This window comes from Marmota flaviventris, chromosome 12 (genome assembly GCF_047511675.1).
Source record: "Marmota flaviventris isolate mMarFla1 chromosome 12, mMarFla1.hap1, whole genome shotgun sequence".
NCBI lineage: Eukaryota > Metazoa > Chordata > Mammalia > Rodentia > Sciuridae > Marmota > Marmota flaviventris.
Genome location: NC_092509.1, coordinates 22,824,593 through 22,842,522, shown reverse-complemented (window position 1 = coordinate 22,842,522; position 17,930 = coordinate 22,824,593). Strand labels below are relative to the sequence as shown.

Sequence of the window (17,930 nt, the reverse complement as noted above, 5' to 3'; positions counted from 1 at the left end):
CACAGAAAGCCATCAAAATGCCCATAACTGAATTAATTATTATTGCACATCTGGATGTGCTATGGATAGGTTAGCATCAGGAAATGGGGATGCAAATTATGGTGCCTTCATAAAGTACCATAAATGCCAGATGTCAGTTAAACTACTAACCTAGAGTAACACAAAGTAACATAGATAAATCCAAACACAAGAATGAAAATCAGGATGCAGAAAAATATATATGGTACGGTACTATGTATAAAAAGCTAAAAAAGATGCAAAACAATACATTCTTTGTGGATAGATGCACTGTAACTGAATTTAATTTAAAAAGTTAAATAAAAGTATTTCTGATAAATACCAATTTCAGGGAAGTGTACAGGGATTAGGTGACAGGGAGAGGTACAGGGATTAGGGAAAGAAAAAACATCATTGCCTCTTGCTTTATTTTTTACAACAGACAAGAAAGATCTAAAGTAAATGCAGAAGACTATACTTTCAGGGATCATTTCTATAGTACGGTACTAAAGTAAATGCAGGAAAATGTTAGATTTAACAGGACTTATTCTCCTTACTTTTCTGTGTTCTTTAAATATTTTGTAACAAAAAAGAGATGATAAATTTATCCAGTATTTGGAAGTTGCTTTCAGTAAGGCTTAATGATCATTTCTGTCAATCATCTGGGCTTTTCACATGTTATACAGCATATATATAGTATTGTCTTAACTTTCAGTTAATTCTTTTTGGTGACAAAGAATACAAAGAAAACTTGAGCATCATCAGGGTTTTTGTCATACTTCAATAAAGAAATTTTGTCCTCCCTTCTTGGATGCTGTGAAATCCTACTTTAATTTTTTCATTCTCAGAGAAGTTTTCACTGTGGTCCTTCTCTCTGTGCTTATGATGCATGCATTATTCTGCTTGTTTGTCCAACGAGTATTTGCTGCACACTTTTATATAGCAGAAATGTGTGTAGAATTTTATTCTGAATATTCTGTTTCTACCTTGTTTCTCTGCATCATCTGCCTTCAGATCTAAAATTAAAATATTGCTTTAGTTAGGTTTATGGCAGGTTTATTCCAGATAACTCAATTCCATGGTTAGAACACTATGCATGTATATATTGTCACCCATTTCACGACATGTGATTTTAGTTTCCTGGAAGTTCCCCTCATGTCAATAACAGGGCAATCTGAATAGAAAGTCTAAGTGCTTGTGTGAAGTTTCAGAGATGGACTGGCAAGGAGAGGGCGGGTTGTTTATTATAATTCCTCCTGGAAATCAGAACTCTGGATGAGTTAAATCTGCAGAGAATCTTACAGATTTGTTAGGATGTTTTATGGCTCCAGTTTCTTGAGGACCCAGGGTGTGTCCTTCCCTCTTCCACACACCTGTCAATCATCCTCCCCATTATTCATCTTTTCTGTTTCATGTTGTTGGGTACTTTGTGCCATCTTGTTGACTTAAGACCTTTAAATTATGGTGTGTTCTTCTTTCCCTACCCTTTTTTTCAAAGACTGTTTAGTTTTCAACTAGCTGCTATTCCTACCTTTAAGACCTTTGAGATATCCTTCACTTAAAAAAAAAAGATATGTACAAAAGGAAATAAAAGGAACATCTCATTTTGTCAAAAAAAAAATCAGATCTCAGTTATTCCCCAAGTTCTTAATTAAGTTCTCCCAAATTAATTTACAAAAAGAAGCTCTACCTAGGAAGCCGTAATGAAGAGTGTGCGCGCTCTCCTGACAGCTTAAGAAGACATATGAGTACAAATTAGATAAAACCCGGGAAACTGCAGTTGTAAGAGGGCCGAGGGACGACTCGAGTTGGAGACTTACTTTTCATTCAAGTGTGAAAGAAACAAAACTTTTCCGGATTAAATTGGCTGGAGGGAAATGTCAAGCCAGCATGTGTAAAATGACAAGGGACAGCTGGCTAGAAAGGCGTAAATCAGAAACCAGCCTCACCTCCTCGCTGTTGAAATTGCCACCAGAATGCTTATAAATAGCTCTCTCTGTTTCCCAGTTCTGTCAGGGAAAGAAGTGGGGATGCAAATGAATGCCACCACTGTCTACAGCTCAGAGGCAGACTCAATGGCTTCCTTGTGGAAGCCCAGAAATGGAGGCCTACTGGGCAGGATAAGCCTGGGACTCAGTCAGGGCTAGCCTGGGGAAGGGGGCCCTTTGGGACCAGAATGCACAGATCTAAAGTGTTGTTAAGGGTCAGCATGCAAATTTACCCAGAATGCTTTGTGTTGCTGAAACAGAATACTATAACTTAGAACAGATTTACTTATTTGAATCATGGTTCTCATGGCTGGGAAGTCCAAAGTCCAGGGACCCACATCTGGTGAGAACCCATTTTGCTTTATCATCCCATGACTGAAAGTAGAAGGTCAAGAGAGAACTTTGCAGAGAGGGAGGAGGAGCTGAACTCATCATTTTCTCAGGAATTCATGCCCTCCATAATGGCGGAGTCCTTATGACTTGATCATATCTCAAAGTCCTATTTCCCAACACTATTGCATGGGGATTAAGCTTCTTTCACATTCACACCAGGGCAATCTCAGAATAATGAAAGGTAAGCAGTGCTCAGTAAGACCAGACTCTGCCCCAATGTGAACTAGAATGAGACTTCTTTAGATTCCTGGGGTATTGGTTTCCTAGTTTGGAGAGTTGAGTAGGTAAACCCAGTTGGATGTTCATAGCATGTTTCTTCTTCAACTGACTTTCGAATTCAACCAAAACCTATAAACACTCAAATAAGAAGTGGGGAATCTTTTTATTTGTGTAAGAAATATGGAGTCCCCAAATATTTCCAACCCATTGGATTTGGTGACCTCTGATGAAAGAGACTATGGTTCCCTCATCTTTCATATTCTTAGAATCCCTAGTAAAAATGCATTCCTAGTAGGTGCCCAGTTACTTCTGGTTACATACTCAGAGAAATGCCTCTGACCATCGGGAAAGTTCCAGAAGGGGGCAGGCCATGATAGTTTGTGGAAGGCTCAGTTTATAGCCTTGTTGATTTCTGGGAGGGAAAGAATTAGCTTCAGGAAAGAGGCTGTAATGGAAGCCTGAGCTTGTCCCCCACGCACCATTCTGCATGACTCATTAATGAAAATGCAACATGAGCAAATCAAATACAAACAACATTGAATCTAGGACCCATCAAAGTGGGAAATAATCTCATGTGACACTTGAAGTCCTACAGAGGCATGGGTTCTTCTCCTCTCCTCTTTTGACTTCTCTTCCCTCCCCTCCTCTTCAGATGACTACACAATGAAGCAGAGGAAGAGGATGGCTGTCCATACTTCTGGGGGCTGCTTAGGAGGCCTGAAGCAGAAGTCCAGGGAGCTCGCAGAAAGTCCATGTCCATGTCAGTCCCTCAAATGGGGTTAGCACACAGACCTATTCCAGGATTAGTGGCCTGTGGTTCTCATTGCTCTTCCCCAACTCCTTGCTAAAGGCAGCAGCAAGGTTAGCCAGGCCCGATGCATGTCTGCCTTGTGCCTCCTTTTCCCACTGATGATCCTTTTTCTTTCCTCCCACATCTATTTAATCTTGGTCTTGGCAACTGCTGAGCAAACGCGGCTGCCTGCTTTGGGCTGTCGACATATGTACTATGGCTCTGGGGCAAAACGTTTATGTTTGATTAACTCAGTTTTAAAACACACCAACCGTGGAGGCACTAATTCTACTGGATTTATCTGTCAAGTCAGTGACTTTCGATAAATAGTTCAGCTCTTGGATGGAAAATACAAAGGCTGGATCTGTAGCCAGGCAACAAAGGAAAAGGGAATTTTAGATGGGGTTTTTATTTGATATAATCCAAACTGCAGGTTGTCTCTTTAAGGACCAAGGACCATCCATGGGAGTGATTTTAAGTTATGTTATTTAAGGAAAAGAACCCATCTATATTCTGATTCTGGCCAATTATGTCTCCACTCACTTTATCTTCTTAGGTTTTAAATACTTTTCTATTAAAAAAAAGAACCTTAAAAATGTAGTTTTATGATGATTCAAGGACTGCTGCTGTGCCTTAAGCTAGACTAAAACACACAGAATACATTTAAATGAATTACAAAGTGTATTATACTCTGAAAATCAGCATTAAAATGCACATTAATTTTTGCAGCTCTTAAATACTTCGGTTGCTGAGGAACTGCCTCCATTCTATAATTGAAATAGCTCTTCAGATGCAATTTAGTCTCTGATTGGTTTTTAAGTATTTTTAAAAGCTAACAGCTCGGATGGAAAAAGGTGGTATACCCTTGAGCTTAAAATAGGAACACAGATGTCACCACGCTGTGGACTCACTGGGCCCCTGGAAACCACATTCATTTCCTCCAGAGAAGGGGCGCTGCACCCTGAAGCTTGGCATACCCTTAACTGTTCAGGAGGCCATAGAGCTGACTCAACCTCAAATGCAAAACTTGAGTTATAGGAGAGTTATTATCGGTGGAAGGAATTGCCCAGGTCTCTAATTAATTCCACTCCTCCATCCCCACACTCCACATTGCTACCCCTGCTATTTTGTCAGTTCCAAGAAATGCCAATCAGAAAAAGAAGAGGCAGAACAACAAAGCAAATCTATTTTGCTAGTCACAGGCAGGTGAATATCTAGAGGTATGGCTCAGAGGTGTTTCAAAGAAGACCCAAATCAAGCATTGGGATGCTGGTGAATCTTTGTTTTTGACAATCCCAGGCAGCAAAGGATATTTCAAAGTGCCTGTGTTCTCAGAACAATGCTCAGTAACATCAAGATTTTTTAGAAAACCAAGTAGGTTTTTTTTTTAATTTTGTTTTTGTTTTTTATCTGTTTGACTACCTTGTTTATAATAGGACTATTCTGAACCACTGATGATAAGGGTGTGTGTTAGCAAAAACCTGAGAGATAAAATTAGGTCCATTCTTAAATTTCTCACTGAGGGGCAATGGTCAAGTTGCCTAAACTCTTTGTTTCTTAATTTTTTTCTATGACAAAGGAGATTACTGATACATTGTTGGACTGTTAGTTCATATGTGAAGTCCTAATGCATGAAAACCACACATTGCTATATAAATGTAAAGCAGAATTACTAGTAGGGAATTCTGAAGAACAAAATTTGGGTTCTCCCTCCCCCTGGGAGGGAAAACTCTAAAGGCTTCAGAATCTGTTGAGGTATGGCATCAAATCAGACACCCCGTAAGCAGGAAAAGATCCAGGCTCAAAGACAGAGTAATTGTGCCTATGAATTCTGTCTTTCTGTTTAGGAGCCTGAAGGTTGAGAAGGTAAATTTCAAGTTATAAAAGAAACCACTCTTTGCAGTTTCATGTTGGCTGTACAGAGTGTGCTGGGAGAATGTGAAGATAGAGAATCAGTTGGCAAATAATAGCAGACGTAATAATAACTATGTTGCCAGCAACTAGCTACATGCTATGCATTCCTTTTAATCTTCATAAAACCCCTATGGGGTAGATACTATTAATGCTTCCTCTTATAAATGAGGAAACTGAGTCCTAAAGAGTTCAAGCAATGTGTTTAGCCTCCTGCCACAAATGGTAGTGACGTAGGTTCTCACACTGTTAAGAACTCATTGCAAATGCGTCTCTCAGTGCTTCCCTCACATGGTCTGTGTTCTCCACAGAAAGCAGTGGGTTGTTAAGAAAACTTGTCCAAGTGTGGAGAAGAGTAGGGAAAAGAGATTTCAGGTCATCGATTTTTCTTCTTTCTGTTTGTGATAGGTCTTCAATGTCTACTGTATTGGTCATAGGAAGAGAAACTTGTATAAACAGAACCATTTCCTAAATCCTTCAAGGGAAAAGAAAACTCACTGCCTGTCAACCAGCTCAGGTACAGAAATGGGAATCCTTTAAGTGATGCGAATATTGAATTCTCTTACATAGATCATTATTTAAATTATACTGTCCAAATCTGAATAAAATGCACAAAGGTGCCAAGAGCACCTTCTCCATGAGCATCTCCATGAGGTTGAGAACAGAGTACGCTATGGTAGGTTTTCTATGACAATCATGTGTAGCAATTAGAAAATAGGACAGTTTCCTTTCTTCTGATTATATAAGACTTGTAAATTTCACAAACAAACACAACCAGAGGTGAAAGAGCGATGTGATGGATGCTGCTGAGGCTGTCAGATCTTTAAAAAGCAAGATTTCTCTTTTGTAATAGGAGCCCCTTGGTAGACACTTGGTAGACAAAAGCCAATATTTGTGCAAGGTGAATTAAAACACCTGGAAGTAATTGAAAAGAATTGCAGAAGGGTTTTCTGGGACACTAGACACAGTCCCTTTCCCTAATCTGTGCTGCATGTTGTCTGCAGGTGAATAGATTAGACTAAGGGAGACAATGACAGAATCTAGCACGATCTCAGGAGCTGCCCTTCAGTCCCCTTTCCAACCCTCTGTGAGTCAGACCAGCCAGAGGACTTCATATGGAGCCACAGTGGGGAGCCAGAGCCAGGGGGTGCCAGGCTTGTGGAAGCAGATGATAGTCAGGAATGAGTTCAGAGAATCCTGGAGAGTCTGCTTTCTATGCATGATAGGGCCTCGTGGTTTTGAATAACACAGTGTGAAAGATGTAAAAGCTTAGTGTGCAGTTCTATGGAAATAGACTTGTGCAGGAGGATTGCTAACCCAGCATTAAAAAGAGAGGGAGAAAAAAATGGAAAGGGAGGAAGAGAAGGAGAAAAGAGTCAGTGGTACCATGGCAAGGGCTGTCACGACAAAATAAGTCCCTCAGCCATCTGCCGCTTCATTAGCCCTCCATGGAGGGGAGCAGCTCTTTATTGGCCACAGAATCACTAGGAATTTTCCTTTGAGAAATCTAGGAGATTCCCCACCCATGTGTAGCAGTGGTTCCTTGCCTAGGCTGTGCACTAGAACCTCTGAGGGAGCTTTCCAAAATTACCTGGTATCTGGGCCTTACTCCTAGAAATCCTGATTGAATTTGTTAGCATTTAAAAGAATTCCCCAGCGGAGTCTAATGAGCAGCCAGCAGTGAGAGATGCTGCTTTTTATTGATTTTCCGGTACCTTTTTAAAAATTGCCTTTTGGAGGGAAGGTGCTTTCGCCATTTGTGGAATTTTAAGTGGGACTTTTAGAATTTTAACTTTCTCGCCATAATAAGCTAGAACACAAGATTTCAAGAAGAAACCGTGACACAGGCTTAAACTGCTTCTGTTTCTTAATTCCACATTTTTACATATCGGAAGTTAGGATGGCTCTTACAGTAACATCAGGGATCCTCAATCGGACACCAGGTAGATATTCTGCTGAAGCTGTTGTTATCTATACTTTCCCTGTACTTTTGCAAGCTTTGGCGTAGACCTTCATATTTGGTCCACTATGCTTGTGCTCTGTGCTGTGCTACAGTCATGCATAGAATTGAATGACTGCTTAAAATGTATTTAAGATTAAACTATATTTGGCATTAAAATGAAATGTTACTGTATACAAAGAAAGACATGGAAGCTGAGAAATGAGACACAAATTTGACAATATTTATTATAAAGAAATGACTGCCATTCCTCATGTTCTTGCAAAGCAGCAATCACATGCTTTCTGGAATCTAAGAGTGGAAGACTTCCCGCATGCAGAGAAAACTATTAAACTAGTCTAGTGCAGAAGGATTGCCCGTCATGAGCAAGGAAGCAACAATGACAAAACTTGTAGAAAGGAAATCCTACACAACAGTAAAGAAAAGCTGTATCATCACATCAGAAACTGTTCATTCATTCATTCATGTGCCAGGCATTTGCTAGGCAATGGGCATGAGAGAAGAGAGGTAGAAATGATGTCCCCCCCCCCCCCCCCCCCCCCGTCCTCTTAGAACCCAGAGGGGCAGTGGTAGATTTTATTGTTTTCATGAGGACATGTGGCGGCAGAACAGAAAACTTTCTCAGATCAGAGTCTTGCTTTGAGCAGAAACTTGTCTCCTAGGAAGAAAATAAACAAGCAAAGAAAAAATCCCAAGCTCCACAGGATACCAATGCTTCCTCTTCTTTCAACAGGTTCACAAAGACCTTCTTCGAGATCAAGGAATTCCTAGAGACACTGCTATGACGTGAGCCCCCATGAATCCTCAGGGAACAATGACCAAGAAGGTTTTCCTAAGCAAAAAGACTGTCCTTGAGGCCAGTAAGTTGATCTGATGTTAAAAATGCCTAGAAGATCTAGGATCCCAGTGGTTCATGCTGCCAGTGGAACAGCTCTGACAAATCCAATTCAGTCCCACTAGCAAAGCCTGTGTAGTCACCATGTTAAATGGGATTATGCTAATAAATTGCCAGGTCCTGCCTTGCCTTGGAATCAGCAGGTCAGACAATGAGGAGTCTGGATTCAGGGGGGAGCTCCAGCTAAACTGAGGGCAAATTTCGGTGTTAATTTTAACCTGGAACTGGTAACAAGTAGGGAAATTTGTATTTAGTAGCCTTCAAGGGGACTTTTTGCCCTTCAGCATAGTACTATTTCATTTCTAATGATACCCAAGTCCTTTGCCATTGTTGGAGGAATAGAAAGAAGCGGTTTGTTTTTTTCAGTCCAGGGAGGTTTAGCAGGGCAGGCTCAGCTCAGAGAAAAGCTGGATGATGGGAGTTCCTGGGCAGGGACCCTGTCCTGCACAGACTGTAGTCCCTCAGGTCCTGGACTTTTGATTTTCCTGGAGGACAAAGGCCCAGATAAAGGTTTTTGGCTGAATGTGTTGCAAGTATTATTGTGGCTCAAGAAATGATCAAAACAACCATTTAGATTTTTTTTTCTGGCTAATGACAGATTTAATGAGTTATAATGTAAGTCCCTTATGCTTCATCTTCTCATCTACTCTTGCTCCAAAATTATTTGCCCTCGATTCAGTAATGATTAGTTTTATTTTCCTGGATACTTTATTATAAACTGCTATCATTACTAAAGCAAACACAGATAATTGTGGGGGATATTACATTAACACTTATTCCTAAGAACATCTCCTGGGACTCCTAGGAAGACAGAGGGGACGGCAAAAATAGCCCTGCCTATTTGGATCAATGAAGACCCCTGCTTTAATTCCTAGAAAAAGGAATTATAGGAGCCAATAAAATATATGTACAGTCTTTCTTGAAAACAATATGTGCATGTGTGCATATTTTCTCCAGTAATAGAGTGTGTGTGTGTGTATGTATGTGTGTGTGTGTGTGTCTGCGCACACATGCACAAACATTTTAAAGTTTAAAAGGATATGTGACAAAGAAGGATCTCTATGTATTTGAGTTTTCTACAGTAATCACATATTCTTCTTTTCTGTTTTGTGGTACTGGGGATTGAACCCAAACGCTCTACCCTTTTTACTTTTTGTTTTGAGGCAGGGTCTAGCTGAGTTGCCAGAGCTGATCTTGAACTTGTGGTCCTTCTGCCCCAGCCTACTGAGTTACAGGCATGGGCCAACTATGCTCAGCTTGACATATTCTTTTAATAAGTAAAAATTAATGCAAAAGTGTTATTTTCTGGATTTTATGAAGTATGCCACTTATATATCAGTTTAAATTATTGTGGCTTACTTTCTAAATAAATGCAAACTTTGGTGTCTTCCCTCCCCCACCAAAAAATAAGATTGAATGAAAGGCTCTAAGGAAATTTTCAGAAAACAAAAAACAAACAAACAAAAAAAACCTTGATTTTGTTAATTGCAAAATAAGTAATCATGAGAGACACAGAGCCATTCTTAGGTAGGGCAGTCTGAGTAAGGAGATAGGAATGGCTGCCTGGAGATGGACCCCAACTTTGAGCCCTACAGCAGATGCTGTGACCCTTGGCCTTGTCTGGCTTACTCTCAACGCCAGCCCTCTGAGCTAGCATACTCACTAAGTTCATTGGGGGATGTGGAAACCAAGGCTCAGGGATCAGAAGCGGGTGTCTGTGGAGCTGGGGGACCCAGAGTCCTATCTTACCTCAGAGTGGGGGGCCTGGCCTGCCAGGGTGAACCCCTTCTCCATGGGGCGGTACTTGTACCCGAAAGGGCCAGAGTGAGTGTTCTGGCCTAGGTTACTCTGAAGGATTTTGTTGTGACTAAACCCACAGGCAGTACTTCCTGTGTATTGTGTGGAGAGGGGAGGGGGTGTCGTGAGGAAAGGTAGCATCTTTTCGTTGTCCTGGATTGCAAAGCCTAAGAACTGAGGGAGACTGGTGTCTACTACCTGCTCTTTTACCCTTGACAATGAGGTAATTTGCTCTTTTCTGCTAGAGCATGGGGCTCAGATACAGCCACAGTAGCAGGGCTGAGCTTGCTAGAGGTATTATATTGACTCTTCCTCTTCTCTGCTGGCCCCTGTCAATTACTCATCATGTAGATAAAGGGAAGAAAGAGTGTGAGGAGGTGTCTGACCCCGGGAGAACCCAGTAGTATAGTGGAAGTCAGGCTCCCTGTGCCTCTGTTCTGACTGGCCAGTGTTTCCTTTGACCCAATTCTGAGTATACTGATGAAGTATTGGTGAATCATGACAAAGCCCTTAGTTTTTGTCATCTATTTTCAGAGAGGAACCCAAATCTAAACAAGTCTTTGAAGAAAAAGGCCCTGGCAGCTGACACCTGAGCTCGTCACTATGCCAGCTTTCCTCTAACTGGTGATTAAAGGCCTCTGACAACAGCTGGTGTTGGGGAATCTTCCATCAGGCAAGATGACAGATGTCATCACCACAGTGGTGGCATTTTGGAAGAGAGCCTCTGGCAGACAGATGACTGCCTTTGTTACCAGTGTTAGTTACACGAAACTCTGGATCTTGAAGTGTTTCCAGTTAGAGTCCAGGATGCCAGAGCTGAAACCAGCCCGAGAGATTGTCCAGGAGCAGCCTGGCCTCGGTGGACAGCAAGCTCCTTAAGGACAGTGACTGATTCCTTCCCTCTCTGCCTCTCAGGGTTTAGCATCATGCCTGAAGGGGAAATGGAGACTTTTCAATGTACAGTAATCAGATGAACGACTCATTAGCAAACAGACCTTGGATGAATGAGTCCAAAATAAGGAATTACTTTGGAAGACATATGTTGAGACCAGTCATGTGGCTGTGTTTCCTTGAAACACAGATAAGAGGAGCAAAACTGGAAGAGAACCTAGAGAATTCTCTGACTTCCTCGTTTTACAGATGGGGAAGCTGAGGCTCAGAGATGAGAAGAGTCACTTGACCCAGATCACACACCAGTCTGTAGTATATCTAGTGCCCAAATCTATGACTTCATTTAATGATTGATTTTTGTCACATATTCTATTGAGGGCCACCTCTAACAGAAAGAGAATATTTTTCCTCTCCTGTTGGTTTTATCAGTGAAGAAGTTGCTAGGGTTGCAAGAATTAGATCAATAGGCAGCTTATTTATTTCATTTCTGTAGTAGGAAAGGTTGAGAGAGGGAAGGGGAAACTCATACCCAATTGGACCAACATAGTGGTCACCCATTGCTGCTGTCTTTTAGAACATAGTTATTTCTTTTCTTTTCTTTTCAGTTTTTTATTTGGTACTGGGGATTGAACTCAGGGGCACTCAACCCCTGAGCCACATCCCCAGCCCTATTTTGTCAGGATCTCACTGAGTTGCTTAGTGCCTCACTAAGTTGCTAAGGGTGACTTTGAACTCACTATTCTCCCACCTCAGCTTCCCGAGCTGCTGGGATTACAGGCATGTGCCTGACTAGAACATAGTTGTTTCTAAGATTGGTTTTCTCCTGCTCTCTCTTTCTATCTCTGCCTCTCTGTCTCTTTCTCAAGAATTCTAATTCACTCAGGTAATGAAAACAAAGGTCTCCATGTTCCACTCCAACACATGTTGCTTTTCTCCTTTTCTGCCCAGTTGGGTATGGCACACTAGGGCTCCCTTTGCTCAGCCCAATGGCTCCTTGGAATCTTGAGGACAAACCTAAAAGTGTCTTTCTGGGCAGAGCGATATTGTTGACATTTTTGCAGAATGGAAAGATGACAGCTGCTGTCAAAATCCGACTTGCCTCTGAGGACAATTCCTTGGGGAAAGCCGAAAATTTGTTTTGAGTGAACTTTGGAGCTTATAAAAATGAGAAAGCCTTGTGTTCTTATTGTGCGGTCTCTGTAGTCAGGGAGGAAGCGGGGAGGGGAGGTACCTTGTTATCGCTCCTGTCTCTGAGCTTCCAGACCAGCATGGGAAGCACTTGTACCTTCATTTGTAGATGTCTTTCATTTTACAGCTGAGGTTGAAAGGCTCACATCCCTTCTCAACTGTATCCCCAGTGAAGGCATTTTCTTGTTTCTTTTTATCTTGTGAATTTTCCTCTACAACAACCTTATGGCCATCTAGGTTTAAATCATGCCTCAGCGAAATGACACATTAAAATCCATCACAGAGCTTTGAGGTTGATGGGAAACAAAATCAAAAATTCTAAATACTAACCAAAGTTTCCAGAACAATCAAGATGCTCTATAATTTTGTAATGAAGAAGTTTTGGAATGTGGAATAAATGTATTGGTGTGTATAAATACTTGATGTCATAATAGTTAAAAAATAATTCACTGGAGTTGGGCAGCCTGGGCTTAAATTCTGGAGTCACTACTCGCTAGCTATTTTAACTTAGTTAGGTACTTAATTTTTCTAAGCCTGTTTCTTTATCTGTCAAACATACAGTAACAGCACTTATCTCATATATATGTGAGGATTAAATAAAATAATACATCCACAGAGCACTTTATAAGCACTCAAATTCAAAATGTTACTATAATGATTACCCATGAGACATTGGGTTAGTTTTTATATCCCACACTGTCACTAAACTCTCTCTCATTAGATCTTGTAGCTTCTGCTCTTACTAGACAGTGTGAGGTGAGGTAGCTGAACTACTAAGGCCTAATGCATAGGTTTTAATGTTTGGTTCAACTAGAAGTAAGTTGGGGCTTGAGAAATGACATATGAGCACTATATGGCCTAGTATCACAATGGACAAAGGTGAGACTTATGTAGTTGAGGGGGAGAAATAAAGAATGTTCACATGCTTCTGCCCTTTCAGTGCTTTATTCACTCAAATCACTCAATACAATTTCACTCTATAGGTTCTTAATCAAGAAAATGACAATCCTTAATGCTGGGCACTGCAATAGACATAATCAATTCACAGCGAACAATTCTAGATTAATTCTAAACACTGCAAACACACTTAATCATGACAGGCTCATGACAGACATTCCTTCGCATGCTATGCTCAAGGGCCAGATCTAAAGTCTCAAGCCTTAGGCTCTAAGTCCAAGAGATGCACACTCACTCAGATCAGGGACCAAGGCAGGCTTCTCCTGGGGTGGAGCTGACAGCCGGTTGAGGAGAGGGTCGTAGGGAGAATTTGCAGTTCTCATCAGGGCCAAGCTGTGGCTTTAGAGTTTAAGAGTGGTGAGGAAGATGCAGAGGATCAGACAAATGATGGGAAGAGTTGGGATGTCAGTCCAGGTCCTCATCAGGCTCTCTGACATGAGGGCATCAGTGTCAGCTGGCTGAATGTCTGCTCATTTGCCCCATCATTTATACTAAATTTTGGGGGATTCTGACCACCCTTTCAATCCCTATCAGCAGCTACCGGATTTCTCAGTGATGTCATTTGCCCTGAGGTTAAAGCATCTGGTGGTGGTCCTCACCCTGATTTTCTTGCCTCTCACCCTTATTGGGATGAGAGCAACATGACAGAGACTTCACTCTGAGTTTGTCAGGGTGGGGAGAAGTGACTTGTTTATGTCAGGGCTATGCCTGGTGATCATATTGGAGGGCTCCGTAGATGTGCATGGTGAGACTGCAGGTTTCAAAGTGTACAAGTTGCTTAGGCTAAGGCCTAAGGCCATCCTTACACCTACTGACTACATGGCTGGGTCATCTTCTAATGACTGGTAACTGGTAAAGGGCTGAGAATTAGGGGAAAGGGTAGGGCATTTCATATAAGAACTAATCCTTGGTGGCAGAGGACACTATGATACATGTTCATTGATTGAGATCCAAGGAAACCTTGGCTCACATTTTCAATAGTGGAGGTCAAGAAGAGTCACCAAGACCACTTTGGTTACCAGGCACATCCACCCAGAGAAGGTATCCAGATGGCGAGGGAATCTCGCCCTGGGAAGGGGGCTGGAGGTTGAGGGGTGGGGTGATGGGCACCATTATTTTCTCCTTTGTTCACTTGACCAAATAGGTTGCTGCCTTTTTATTTAGAGCCTCTTGTTCAGCATGCAATTGTGTTGACCGACAAGAGTGAGCTAGGGCTATTTGCAGGCATGGGGCCACAAAATTGGGCAAGGTCTGACCCAATCTTTCATTGACACTTTGGGCCACAGGCCCAAGGCCTATCAATAATTGGTTGTACAGTAGCAGATGGTTCTCTTAAGAATGAAAGAAAGAAAAGAGGGTTTGCCAAAAGTTCTGAATCTTTCTAATGCAGTTTGTCTGTTTGGGTCTCATCTGGTTAGGCGTGAAGTCTCTTTAAATCTCTATTCAAACATCTTTCTCTAATTATTTTGTAAAGCTATGTTTTGTGTATAGGATAAGGAAAGAGCTTCCTAGGAAACAGACTCAGTATAACTTTATATCATGTGTGAGCTGAGGTCGCTGCTTGGGGACTTCGGGGGCAAGTTGAGATAAAGACAGGAAAATTGATTGTAAGTAAGAAATTGATCAGAAGAGTGAATGGAAAACTGGATGTCTTTGGCCCAGGAAAAAGACAGGCAAGAAATAAACACACCAAAACCTAGAAAAGCGCAGTAACAATGAGGAAAATCTCACCAAAGGAGTCCAAGAACAAAGGCTATCAACAGTTGGAGGGGACAGATCTGCTACCTTTTGTACTTTTCCCACTTCTGCCCCATAAAAAGGAAGAGAATCCGGAAAAATCACTGGAGACTGGGTCATCTCTTCCCAAAGTGTGTGTCTGTAAAGGAATCCACAGGGAGCTGAACTCCAGTGGCATTTGCTGACTTGGAGAACATGTAGCAGTTAGTGATCTCTGAAGAACAAAAGAAAAGGAGGAGATTTGAAATTTTCTCTTTAGGCATTGCCAGGGGTTAAAAGACATCAAGAACCAGGAAGAGAGTCAGCTATATAATGTGTGGGTCCTGGTGAAAAATGACTTCCGACTCATGGATCCACCTTGCTCAAAAAGCAGAAAAAGTTGTCATTAATGGGATGAAATTTACCAGTGTAAATGATTAGCACGACTTTCAGCGTGTCTCTTTGTACTGTGCAATGCTAGTTTTAAATGTAATTATCAGTGCATTTAACTTCCACGCAGAACTGCTGAAGTTACATGATTGTATTACATAGCTTATACACTTATATGCATTTTTTTTCTTAGTAGATCAGGGTGAGAAAGAAAGGCAGCCTCTGACATCTTACAATTGGATTTGATGGTCACAGTTTGCTTTCAGTGTTTTTCCAAACTGATCTGCCACAGCTAAGCCATGTGCTCTATTTGGACATAATCTCATAGAACAACCACTGAGACCAACTCACCGAGCAATCCACAAAGTACCATATGCCCCTCCTCTTACTCAGTGAGCAACTGCTATGTCATTACCAATTACATCTTTATCTTGGCTCTAGTCTGCACTTCCTTTAGCTGAGATTTATTGAGAGACCTGCTCAGAGAATTGTCTCCATTTTCAGATAATATCCAATTTGGGGAAAGCCTCTATTTCCTTAGAATCTCTCCAAAAATCACCAAGCCAAAACCCTAATCCTTTAATAGCCCTAACGTCCTTTTGCTGAGACTCTCCATGATTCCTATGGTCACGTGTCCTCCTTCACCGCAATGAGTAATAAGTTCCAGTTGTCAAGTGATAGGGGTGTTCCTGAAGGACACTGGCGTGGAAATATGACACAGGACCAACTCCAAAGTTTGAATTTCAGTTCTAGTTCTGTGCACATTCTACCTACACCTTGCTTTTTGTTTATGAATGAGTAAAAAGGATTCAGAGAAGAGGAAATCTAATTGCCCTGACTTCCCCTTTTCTTCCATCTCATCATTTTTAGCGTAAGTGGTTGACGGACACAGGGAACTCGCAGGACCCAAAGAGGACCTGATAAAGTTCCTTGACCATTTGTGTTTTTTTCAAATGCCATTACTTTCTTTCCATATCAGAGGCAGATTCTGTTTTGAACAGAGCGGAAGGCCTCTAAGGTTGTCATCATCTCGCTTACTCACCCATGGATGTATCACGGTTGCCTTGTGTTCACATGGCGTCTCTGACTTCCCACTCATGGATCCACCAGAATGTGGCATTGTGAATGCTCAGGTGGGTGGGAGTGAGGAATGGCGGATACGTGTATGACGCTCATCTCTTCTGTGCATCTCTTCTGTCTCATTTGGCTTTGTTTATAAAACACAAATCCAAGGGTAAGATTATTCAGAATTTCAAGGCAGTGATAACAGGTCATGGAGTCAAGCCCAGGTCCTCTGAGCATGGGCCCCTATGCAGCTGACCAGGCTGTCTGTTCCAGAAGGCCTCTCTGGGATGGGCTTATAAGAATTAAGAAAGATCCTACTAGTCCTTGGCTGAATTAATTCAAATGCTGATTTTTAACCTATTTTCTACCTTTCATACCAGAGGGCTCTCAAGCAACCCTCAAGGTGATAGGGAATAGCGCCCCAAGGGGAAGTTGTCCTGTTTGGAAAGGTTCCATTCCATTCCAACCCCATCACAAGAATCACTACCTTAATAAAAGGTGTTTTTTTTTTTTTTTTAAGTTCAGCTGTGGCAGTAACATTTTACTTTACACTTGTTAAACTGTAAAAAATTGTAATTGTGGTCTAATTTTGGCACTATAAGCAAGGTATTACTAACATGCAGTAGCAGCCAGCTTCAATTCATTTAACATATTTCTCAAATATTTATTCGGAAGCCCTGAGTGCCAGACGCTGTTTTATGAGCTGGGAATTTAGGGTAAGGCTTACAAAGCCTTTCCTTCACAGCTTTCACAATCTAAAGCAGGGATGATCTAAAGAAGGAAAAACACGCTTCTCAAGGTCAGGAGGGGCCAAATCTAGACTCCCCAGATAAGTGGCAGCAGATACTATTCAACTGACTTTAAAAATAGTTCCATTTTTATCAGAGACATAAAAGAAGGCAATTTTGCCTATAATTTGTCAACACTCCTTGACTGACATGATAAAGTTCTCTTCCAGAATATTCTCCTGGGACAGTGCAATGATTTTGTGCCTCAGAGCTTGCTGTCTTTGTCCACTGTTTATTTTATAGCTTGAGATCATGGTTACTGTAATATAAGTAGCATAAGTCACATGTGTTAATTTAAGTTTTCTAGGAGCCACATTTAAAAAGTCAAAGAAAATAGGTGAGATTCATATTAATATCTCATTTAAGTCCGTATATCCTAAATATTCTCTTTTCACTATATAATCAGTATGAAATCAGTAGAATGCTTTGCATTCTACTTTTGTACTGGGTTTGAGTGAACCTGATACGTATTTTACACTTATAGCACACCTTAGCTCAGATCAGCATACTTCCAATACTTAAAAAACACCTGTGGGCATTGGCTATCTCTATGGGCAGTGCATTCTAAGGTTCAGTGTGTTGTCTGAAAGATCTGATCCATGTCGGGGTCACCACTGTGATTCCTAGACAGAGAAATGGAGATGGTAATGCTGGGGCAGCTTCTGGAAGCTCAACATTGATGCAAATAGATGCAGACCTCTACAAGGAGGAAGGCGAGTCTAAGGTAGAACTTGATTGAGCAAGGTAATGTGATCAAAGAACAAGTAGAACAGAGGTGAAGGCCTCAGGTATAATTTAGGGTGAAGGAGAGGGTGACCAGAATAGGTCTGAGAACCAGAGGAGATACAGTAAATCCAGGGAGGCAGACTGTTTCTATCTCACTGACTTCACTTTATCTCCTTACCTGCACAGCTACTTTTATCATCTGTTTGGTCTGACTTCACTGGTCTGAGTCTCCCAACCTGTCATCTTTGAGCTAGGAATG

The 17,930-nt window shown here is 41.5% G+C and overlaps 1 pseudogene; it reads left to right on the top strand.

The window, feature by feature from the left end:
• The first annotated feature begins 465 nt into the window (after positions 1–465).
• On the top strand, positions 466–537 carry LOC114100245 (small nucleolar RNA U3; annotated as a pseudogene).
• The last annotated feature ends 17,393 nt before the right edge of the window (positions 538–17,930 follow it).